The sequence below is a fragment of the Humulus lupulus genome, chromosome 1, assembly GCF_963169125.1.
Source record: "Humulus lupulus chromosome 1, drHumLupu1.1, whole genome shotgun sequence".
Lineage (NCBI taxonomy): Eukaryota > Viridiplantae > Streptophyta > Magnoliopsida > Rosales > Cannabaceae > Humulus > Humulus lupulus.
In genome coordinates this window covers 31,223,932-31,233,267 of record NC_084793.1, presented here as the reverse complement: position 1 = coordinate 31,233,267, position 9,336 = coordinate 31,223,932, and the positions used below count along the sequence as shown (strand labels likewise).

Here is a 9,336-nt window from a genome sequence, read left to right as displayed (position 1 = left end):
CCGGCAATAGTCAGGAAAACCGCCGATAATACTTTTACCGGCGGTCTCCGCCGGTAAAAACCGGTCGGCAAAAGCCGTTATTACCGGCGGAATTAGCCTCCCGCCGGTATTAATATTATTGCCGGCGGATAAGTACCGGCGGATCCCGCCGGCATTAATTTGGTCAGAATTCACGTCTGACACATTATTACCGGCGGTTTCCGCCGGTAATTGTAAAATATATTTAAAAAAAATAATTAATTTTTATAAATTATATATAATTAATATTAAATAACTAAATTTATAATTAAAAAAATTTAGAAATAAAATCAATATTATTTAAATTAATATCCAAATTAAAAATACAACTTTAAAATACTAATATTGTCTTTTCAAAATAAAAAAACATACACTTAAATTTAATAATAAATAATAAAACCTAAACTAATTATTATTGTCTTCATCAAAATTTTCATTTAGAAAATCTTCAACATTCGTGCTTCGACTCAAACCTTCCTGAGACTGTGGTGCTGGTGGCGAAGGATAATATGGCCGAGGCTGTGGGCGAATCAAAAGAGACTGCTGCTGTTGTTGATTCGGAGAAGTGTAGAACTGCTGATTATAAACGGGCTGCTGTGTCGATCCTCCATAATGAGGATATACCGGCTGCTGCTGCATGAACGACCCAAATTGACCATACATAGGCTGTTGTTGCTGTTGCTGCTGCTGCGGTAATCCTCCAAACTGACTTCCCATAGGTTGTGTCTGAGAAAACTGGAAAGAAAGTCCAAACATATAATTAAAAAGTGGCGACTAAGAGGAACCACCAGATATGTTTGGAGAATTTTGTTGTGGTTGTTGTGGCATCGACAACGTCCCCGGGCTTTGATTAGATGTACTACCTTGTTGTTGAGAAGGTAAGAACTGCTGCAATAAACTCTCATAGCGTGGGTCATGGAGGGAAGAATCAGTCTGAAAATTTCCTGACACAACCTTATCACGCATCTTAACCCACATCTCAGCCAAAACTCCCATCATCTCTGAAGTCACATTAGTAGGAACTTGTGACTGAGTTTGGCTTGAACTTCGACTTGTGGAGCTAGATGCTGATTTCTTCCCTTTGCCTTTAGGCCTGTATCCCACTTCTATTTGATAATCAGACCTCGAGCCAAGAACTTTATCCATAACCTTGTACTGTATTGATTTAGCAGTAGAACCTTCACTAGAAGCAGATTCAGAACCTGACCGACTACTTTGAATATTTTGTCTCTCCATCTCTTGGGTCATTTGTTCCTGCCAAAAGAAAATGTTAAAAAACCAATATTACTATAATATAAGATCAATAAAGAAAGAAAAAACTTTAACTTACATGTAGTTCTTTGCAAGTTTCGCTAACCCAAGTCTTCGTAGATTTTTTTATATGAGTATCTTTCCAAGCATCAATAGCATGCTCATCAGGTTCATCCTACAAAATTCCGATGTTAGTTTAATTAATAATATAATAATATCAAATAAAGTTAAGTATTTTACTTACATATTCGTTACGGATCGCTGCCAATTATTTAGAGCCTTGCGTCGACAAATACTTCATTTCCTTTCTATTTTTCTTGTTCTGCGTGGATCGCGCTATAAACTTTGGGCTCAGAAACAGATCGACGATGTCTTTCCAACTCTCCTTCGAGCACAAGTCAGGAATAGCATTGAGAGCACTATCCAAATCATTCGGATTTCCAGAATAATATTTTTGGAAATGAGAATGCCTAATATTCTTTCTCTCTGAATATCTTTTGCGCATCTCCGTATACAGAGTTCCCATAACTCTTTCAGGTTCTGGATGCCCATCGATATTATAGTAATTGTTATACCCAGATTTCGAGCCATGGTAAATATGACCTCGAAAGTTGGATTCGCAACAAATGGTCTCGTAAGGATTGAAGTATGCTCCAGGATTGTATATCGAGCCTGCAAAGTACGATATATGACCTCGAATATATGAACTCGAAACGATCTTGATCTCGAAAGGTAGTTCTGAGAACACACTCATCTTCGGGGATGACTTCGGATCGGGGGTCTCGAGCTAGATGTACGTACGATCTCGAAAGACACGTGATCTCGGGAGATGCCATTAGCTCGAACAATGACGTGAGACCTGAGATGCTAAAGCCTTAGAGATACGCGATAATCACCTTGAATATTTACAAGTGTTATAAATATGAGATGTAATCCTCATTTATTAATGTAAATCCCCAAGAATCGTGGGATATTATTTGGTCAGTTATGCGTTTCTTGGTCTTCAGGAACGTTTCCTTTTATATCTGATTATAGGCATTTAAAGCCATTTATTTTATTCACAAAAGAGTAACTACCCAAAATATGTGGGATAGTATTCTGCATCCTTCTCTATAAATAGAGAAGCCATGCACCATTGTAAAGGACTGAAATTATGATCCTTGAGAGAAAACTCTAGAGAATTCATGCTAAAGAATTTTTCAGAGATAATCTTAAGATTAATAACAGAGACTCGTGGACTAGGCAGATTTAACTGCTGAACCACGTAAAAAACCGTGTGTTTGATTTGTTTGTTTCGTTTGGCCATTGTCATTCATTGTTTTTGTGCTCTTCTTTTATCTGTTGACGAAAAACGGCGTCAACAGTTTGGTGCTTTCATTGAGAGCCTTAAGCATTCATCCCTGAGAGATTCATGGCGACAAACAATCAGAACACCCCTGATGAAAGCTACCCAAGGCGTCCTGGAAAACAACCAATGGAGAACCCGGAGTCTGAAGAGAGAAGTGGGTCCTCCGATTCCCGGGGACCACCGCCTCCACCGAGGGACGAGGATATGTACTACAATCCTGAATGTTACGTTCCTATTGTAGAACTGGAAAACCGGCAGTTGAAACAGCTGTTGGCAGAAGCCAACAAACGGAATGAGGAGTTGACTAGGATGGTCGCAGAGGCGCAGGTGGCTCAGCCCCCACCTCCGCGCGAAAACCAAGTCCCTCCTCCAAGGGACGTGCATGTTCGTCCCCGGAGGCCCCGTGGACGACCACGAAAAGATGCTGCTACGAGGAGGTCGACTCAACCTCCGGCACTAGCAGAGCCATCTGCTCCTCCTAGGCCCCAGAGGAGTACCCGAGCTCGGGTCCTGCCTAATCCACCTGTGGAAGTGCCTGCAGGAACTGAGAATAACCGAGCTCCTACCGAGGCTCGGACTCAGGTTCCTGGTAGCGCACCGAACGCGACTGACCCATCTCGGGCAAATTCTGGACCCTCTAGGCCGAGGCAAGGGAGGCAGCCACCGTCGCCTATACGGTTCCCTCCGTCTCCCATAAGATATCCTTCACCTCCCCGCAGAAACGCTCAACCTGTTCGGGATCAGGATCAAGGGCGTATGGGGGATAGACAAGGGCACAGGGAGACTTTCCAGGAGCGGAGAGGCGCACAATCTGAGAAAAGTCAGACGTCCCGGTCTCGCACTGCGGAAATGAGGCGATATGGGAAGAACCCATCGCAAAATGACCGAACAATGAGTTTTACCAGTGACGAGTCCGGAGACACCAGGTCCGTCAGTAAACGCGACCGAGGTCGTAAAAGTACTGGAAGTCGCAGGAATCATTCTGACCTGCGAAATCATCTAAATCAAAGCAGGGGGAAGGGAGATCAGACAAATCCGGACCTAAGGAATCACCTAAATGGGCGTAGAGATCCCTCACGGAGACGCGAGCCTGGGATCATGATCAATAACTGTCAATTCCAGACACCGCCTAAGGACCCAGTCCAAGAAAGGATTGATCAGCTCGAAAAAGCCTTTAGGCTTTTAAAGAATGAACGAGGGAACGGTCGATATGAGGACTCTGACGAGGAGCTCGAGCCGTTTGCTCCAAATATTTCTAATACTTAGTTTCCTCAAGGCATCCGGATTCCTCACGTCCCAGCGTTTGAAGGAAAAACCGACCCATGCAGTCACCTGAGTACATTCAACACTATTATGAGAGCTAGTAACGTGGGTTACGAGCTCAGGTGTATGTTGTTTCCAACATCATTGGCCGGACCTGCTAAGAGTTGGTTCGAAATGTACAAGAGGCACTCGATAACTTCATGGGATCAGTTGTCTAGAGACTTCAAGAAGCAGTTCCGAGCTATGATGGGAGTCAGACCAGAGGCATCCACTTTGACTAACGTCCGACAACAGCCGGGCGAAACACTGAAAAGCTATCTGACAAGATTTAATCTAGAGGTTGCCCGAGCTCGAGATGTGGATGACAGTGGGCACCTGATGGCTATCCGAGCTGGTGTTTTACCCGGAAGTGCCCTTTGGGATGACATGCAAGGGAAACCGGTGAGGTCAATAACCGAATTTAACAGACGGGCGCAGAGATTTGTCAATGTAGAGAAGGCGAGGTCAACGCTGAAGGCGACCTCGCAGACCGAAACTACAACGATAAACATTAACTCCGCCTCAACCTCGGCTGACCAAGCAGCTCCACAGCCTGCCTCGGAGAATCCCTCCAAGAGGAAAAAGAGCGAGGGAAATAACCCCGAGGCTGAAGGGGGAAAGAAAAAGAAAGGAGAAAGGTATTTCTCCGTATATAAAGTACACACCGAACTCAACGAGTCTCGGGAAAACATATACTTGGCTAATGAAAACCAGGTCCCCTTCAGGCGTCCGGACCCAATGAGAAATCAAAAGTCCAAAAGGGATTCCAGTAAGTATTGCCGGTTCCATAGAGACACCGGACACACCACTGATGAATGTCGACAGCTGAAGGACGAGATCAAGAGGTTATTTCCGGCAGTACATCAAAAACCAGAGTACTGGACAGACTACTGCGAGTCAGAGACTAGCCGCGCCTTCAACGGCACAAAATAATAACTCCCGATCTCGGGAAAAAGGCAGGCCCCCGCCGATTGATGGAGAGGATGTAATAACCATCTCGGGAGGGCCTCATCTCGCGGGAGGGGGCAGAAATGCTCAAAAGCGATACGTTAACGAGTTGAAGACAGGGGTGGGTCTCCTTATGAACCCGAACCTAGGGCACCAAAAAGCCAAAGGGTTGAAACGCAACCGATAACCTTCACTGAGTAGGACGCATCTCATGTTCAGTTCCCTCATCATGATCCATTGGTTATTACTCTTCAGCTTGCCAACAAGAGAGTCCGCCGAGTTCTCATAGATAATGGGAGCTCGGTCAACATTCTTTATAAGGCGACCCTCGAGAAAATGGGACTCTCCCTTCGCGACCTGAAGGCATGTGCAACTACTTTATACGGCTTTTCAGGAGAAGGGACTGCTTGTATGGGATCCATTGAACTCCCTGTGACCTTGGGAGACTATCCAGTCTCGGTGACCAAGATGATGGAGTTCGTGGTGGTAGATTTACCATCTGCCTACAATGTACTGCTCGGGAGACCCGCCCTGGTCGGGCTGGGGGCAGTGTCATCTGTGAGGCACCTGGCCCTTAAGTTCTCAACCCTAAGCGGGGTCGGGACATTAAAAGGAGATCAATTGGCAGGAAGGGAGTGCTATAGCATTTCTCTGAGGGGAAAGAAACAAACGAGCACTCAGGCACTCGTTATCATACAAAATAAAGATGGAACGGTTTTAGAAATTGACGAGGAAATCGATCCAAGGATTGAGGAGAAAGTTGACCTCCAACCTTTGGAGGAGCTCGAAGAAGTTCAGCTCGAGGAAGCTGATCCCTCGAAGAAGGTGAAGGTCGGAAAACACCTCCAAGACGAGGCAAAATAGCAATTAATTTGCTTTCTGAAGAAAAACCAGGATGTCTTCGCATGGTCACACTCAGACATGGTGGGGATAAGCCCGAATGTAGCGAGCCACGCATTGAATATAGACAAAAGCTTTCCCCCGAAGCAACAAAAGCGAAGACAGCTGGACGAAGACAGAAAAAAAGCACTAAAAGAGGAAGTCGACAGGCTGAAAGCAAACAATTTCATTAGGGACGCTTTTTACCCTGACTGGGTAGCCAATCCCGTGTTAGTCCTGAAGCCCAATGGGACGTGGAGAACCTGCATTGACTACTCAGACCTCAACAAGGCCTGCCCAAAAGACTGTTTTCCGCTGCCAAGAATTGACCAGCTCGTGGATGCCACGGCGCGGCATGGCCTGATGTCGTTCATGGATGCCTATTCTGGATATAACCAGATTCCTATGCATGCCCCCGACCAAGAGCATAGGAGATTCATCATAGATAAAGGGCTCTACTGCTACAATGTCATGCCATTCGGACTCAAGAATGCTGGAGCCACGTACCAGCGGCTCGTAAACATGATGTTTTCAAAGCAAATAGGGAACAACATGGAAGTTTATGTTGATGACATGCTTGTAAAGTCTCAACTTAACAAGAACCATGTTGATGATCTCGAAGAGTGCTTTGGCGTACTCAGGAAATACAACATGAAGCTAAATCCTCAGAAGTGCACTTTTGGGGTATCTTCGGGAAAATTTCTGGGCTTTATTGTCAACTCTCGAGGGATCGAGGCTAATCCCGACAAAATAAAGGCCCTGATTGATATGCCTTCACCTTGGAAGCATAAAGATGTCCAAAGCTTGACTAGCAGGATGGCCGCCCTGAGCAGATTCATCTCGAAGTCAACGGATCGTGGCCTTCCATTCTTCAACTTATTGAAAGGAAGTAAGAAGTTTGAGTGGACAGAGGAGTGCGAGCTGGCCTTTCAGGAGCTCAAAAAGCACTTAGCTGAACCGCCCATCCTATCGAAGCCTGAGACGGGAGAAGTATTGTTCCTATACCTCTCAACTACCGAACACGCGATAAGCGTGGTGCTCGTTCGAGAAGAAGAGAAATTACAGAAACCCGTCTATTACATCAGCAAAAGATTACTGGGGGCAGAGTCAAGATACCCATTGATGGAGAAGCTTGCCCTCAGCCTAATCCACTCATCTCGCAAGCTCCGCCCCTACTTTCAAGCACATCCCATCCATGTACTGACAGATCAACCACTTAGGCAAGTCCTGTCTAAACCAGAGGCGTCAGGTCGGCTCCTTAAATGGGCTGTTGAGCTCGGACAGTTCGAGATCACTTATCATCCAAGAACGACCATTAAGGCACAAGCCTTGGCAGACTTCATAGTGGAATGCACTGGTATAGCCGACGACGAGGTAATAACCACGGCCCACGAGCTGTGGAAACTTTACGTCGACGGCTCGTCAAATGAAAATGGAGCGAGGGCAGGAGTTATTCTGATCACTCCTGCAGGGAGCAAATTTCACTCTGCTTTAAGATTTGGTTTTAAAGCATCTAATAATGAAGCCGAATACGAGGCTCTACTTGCGGGACTACGAATAGCAAAAGAGCTCAAGGCCAAAGCTATACATTGCTACAGCGACTCCCAGCTTGTGGTTAATCAAATCTTGGGGGAGTACCAGGCTCGTGGCACAAGAATGGCAGCTTATCTGGCGAAGGCAAAATCCGCATTAGAGTATTTTGAGTTTTATGCAATCGAACAGGTTCCCCGAGAACAAAACTCAAATGCAGATGCCTTAGCTCGGCTCGCCACTTCCGCCGAAAATGAAGAGCTGAATGTTATACCCGTAGAACACCTATCAGCACCCAGCATTACTGAGCCAGACGAGGAAGATGTGTGAATGATTGAAACAGAACCAACTTGGATGAGTCCAATAGTTGATTATCTCGAAAATGGAATTCTTCCAAGAGATCGAAATCAAGCTCGAAGGTTGATGTATCAACTTCCTCGTTACACCATTCTGGATGGAAAGTTATACAGAAGAGGGTACTCCATGCCGCTGCTTAGATGTGTAACTCCTCCCAAAGCTAAGAAGATCATTGAAGAAATTCATGAAGGGTTCTGCGGAGACCATACCGGGGGGCATAGCCTGTCCAAGAAGATTATACGCCAAGGATATTTCTGGCCAACCATTAAAACAGACTCTTTCGAATACGTGAAAAAGTGCGACAAATGCCAGAGATTCGCCACGATACCCCGAGCTCCACCTTCCGAACTGACCATGTTGACATCCCCATGGCCTTTCGCGGTATGGGGCATCGACCTCATAGGCTCACTCCCAACTGGCAAAGGCGAAGTAAAATATGCTGTGGTCACCATTGATTACTTCACAAAATGGACAGAGGCTGAACCATTGGCGACCATAACTTCGAAAAAGATCCTTGATTTCGTGGTAAAGAACATCGTATGCCGATATGGAGTACCAAGAAAGATTGTCTCTGATAACGGGACCCAGTTCGATTGTGACTTATTCCCCAACTTTTGTGACAAGAACGGTATAATAAAGAGTTTTTCATCAGTGGCTCACCCTCAAGCGAATGGTCAGGTCGAAGCCGTTAACAAAACCCTCAAGAGTTCTCTAAAGAAAAAGTTGGAGGAGGCAAAGGGACGATGGCCCGAGGAATTACCTCAAGTCCTTTGGGGATATAGAACTACAGCTCGGACATCAACGGGACATACCCCATTCTCTCTAGCGTACGGATGCGAGGCAATGTTGCCCATCGAGGTCGAAATCCCAACGATTCGAACTCAAATTTACGATCAGGATTCAAATCACACTCGGCTCGAAGAAACCCTAGACTTGATCGAAGAAAAAATGGAAGAGGCTCAGCTGAGAAATGCTGCTTACCAGCAACGAACCGCAAGATATTTCAATAAAAGGGTTCGAGATCGAAAGTTCGGAGTGGGAGATCTGATATTGAGACGCGTATTCTTAGCAACCCGAGATCCAACAGCTGGAGTGCTCGGGCCAAACTGGGAAGGACCATACCAGATAGAATCAGTCATCCGACCTGGCGTATACAAACTTGCGAGATTAGATGGGAGCCTGATACCACGAGCATGGAATGGTGAACACCTTAGACCATATTATCAATAGTGTAGGAAGTGTTACTTGTAACCATGAATTTCTATCTGTACTAGTTTGTTTGTTTGTTTCTGAATTTCATCAAATAAAAGGTCTGCTTTGTTTCACATGTAATGTATTTTTATTTTTGCAATCTCTCTTAATTTAATAACCTATGGTCACACTCATAGGATATTAAGGGGGCATCATTGGTATACATACCACTAGCTTAAAAAATAAAAAATATATATAAAGTATTTGGATGTAACCAAGTACGCGATCTTAGATAGTTCGGACATAACCGAATTATCAAAAACATAAAGTATTTGGATGTAACCAAGTACGCGATCTTAGATAGTTCGGACATAACCGAATTATCAAAAACAAAGTATTTGGATATGACCAAATACGCGAGCTTAGATAGTTCGGATATAACCGACAATCAAGAACCTAAAATATTTGGAGTTAACCAGATATGCAAACACAACAGGTTTGGAACAAACCAG

General features: G+C 44.9%; 1 long non-coding RNA gene across 1 annotated transcript; it reads right to left on the bottom strand.

Moving 5' to 3' along the window:
* Positions 1–1,177: 1,177 nt before the first annotated feature.
* Positions 1,178–1,557, bottom strand: LOC133821488 (uncharacterized). Its single transcript, XR_009887649.1, has 3 exons — positions 1,514–1,557; positions 1,349–1,444; positions 1,178–1,272 (listed from the first exon to the last, which is right to left on the bottom strand). It is a non-coding gene; the product is annotated as an uncharacterized LOC133821488 (long non-coding RNA).
* Between the last annotated feature and the right edge of the window lie 7,779 nt (positions 1,558–9,336).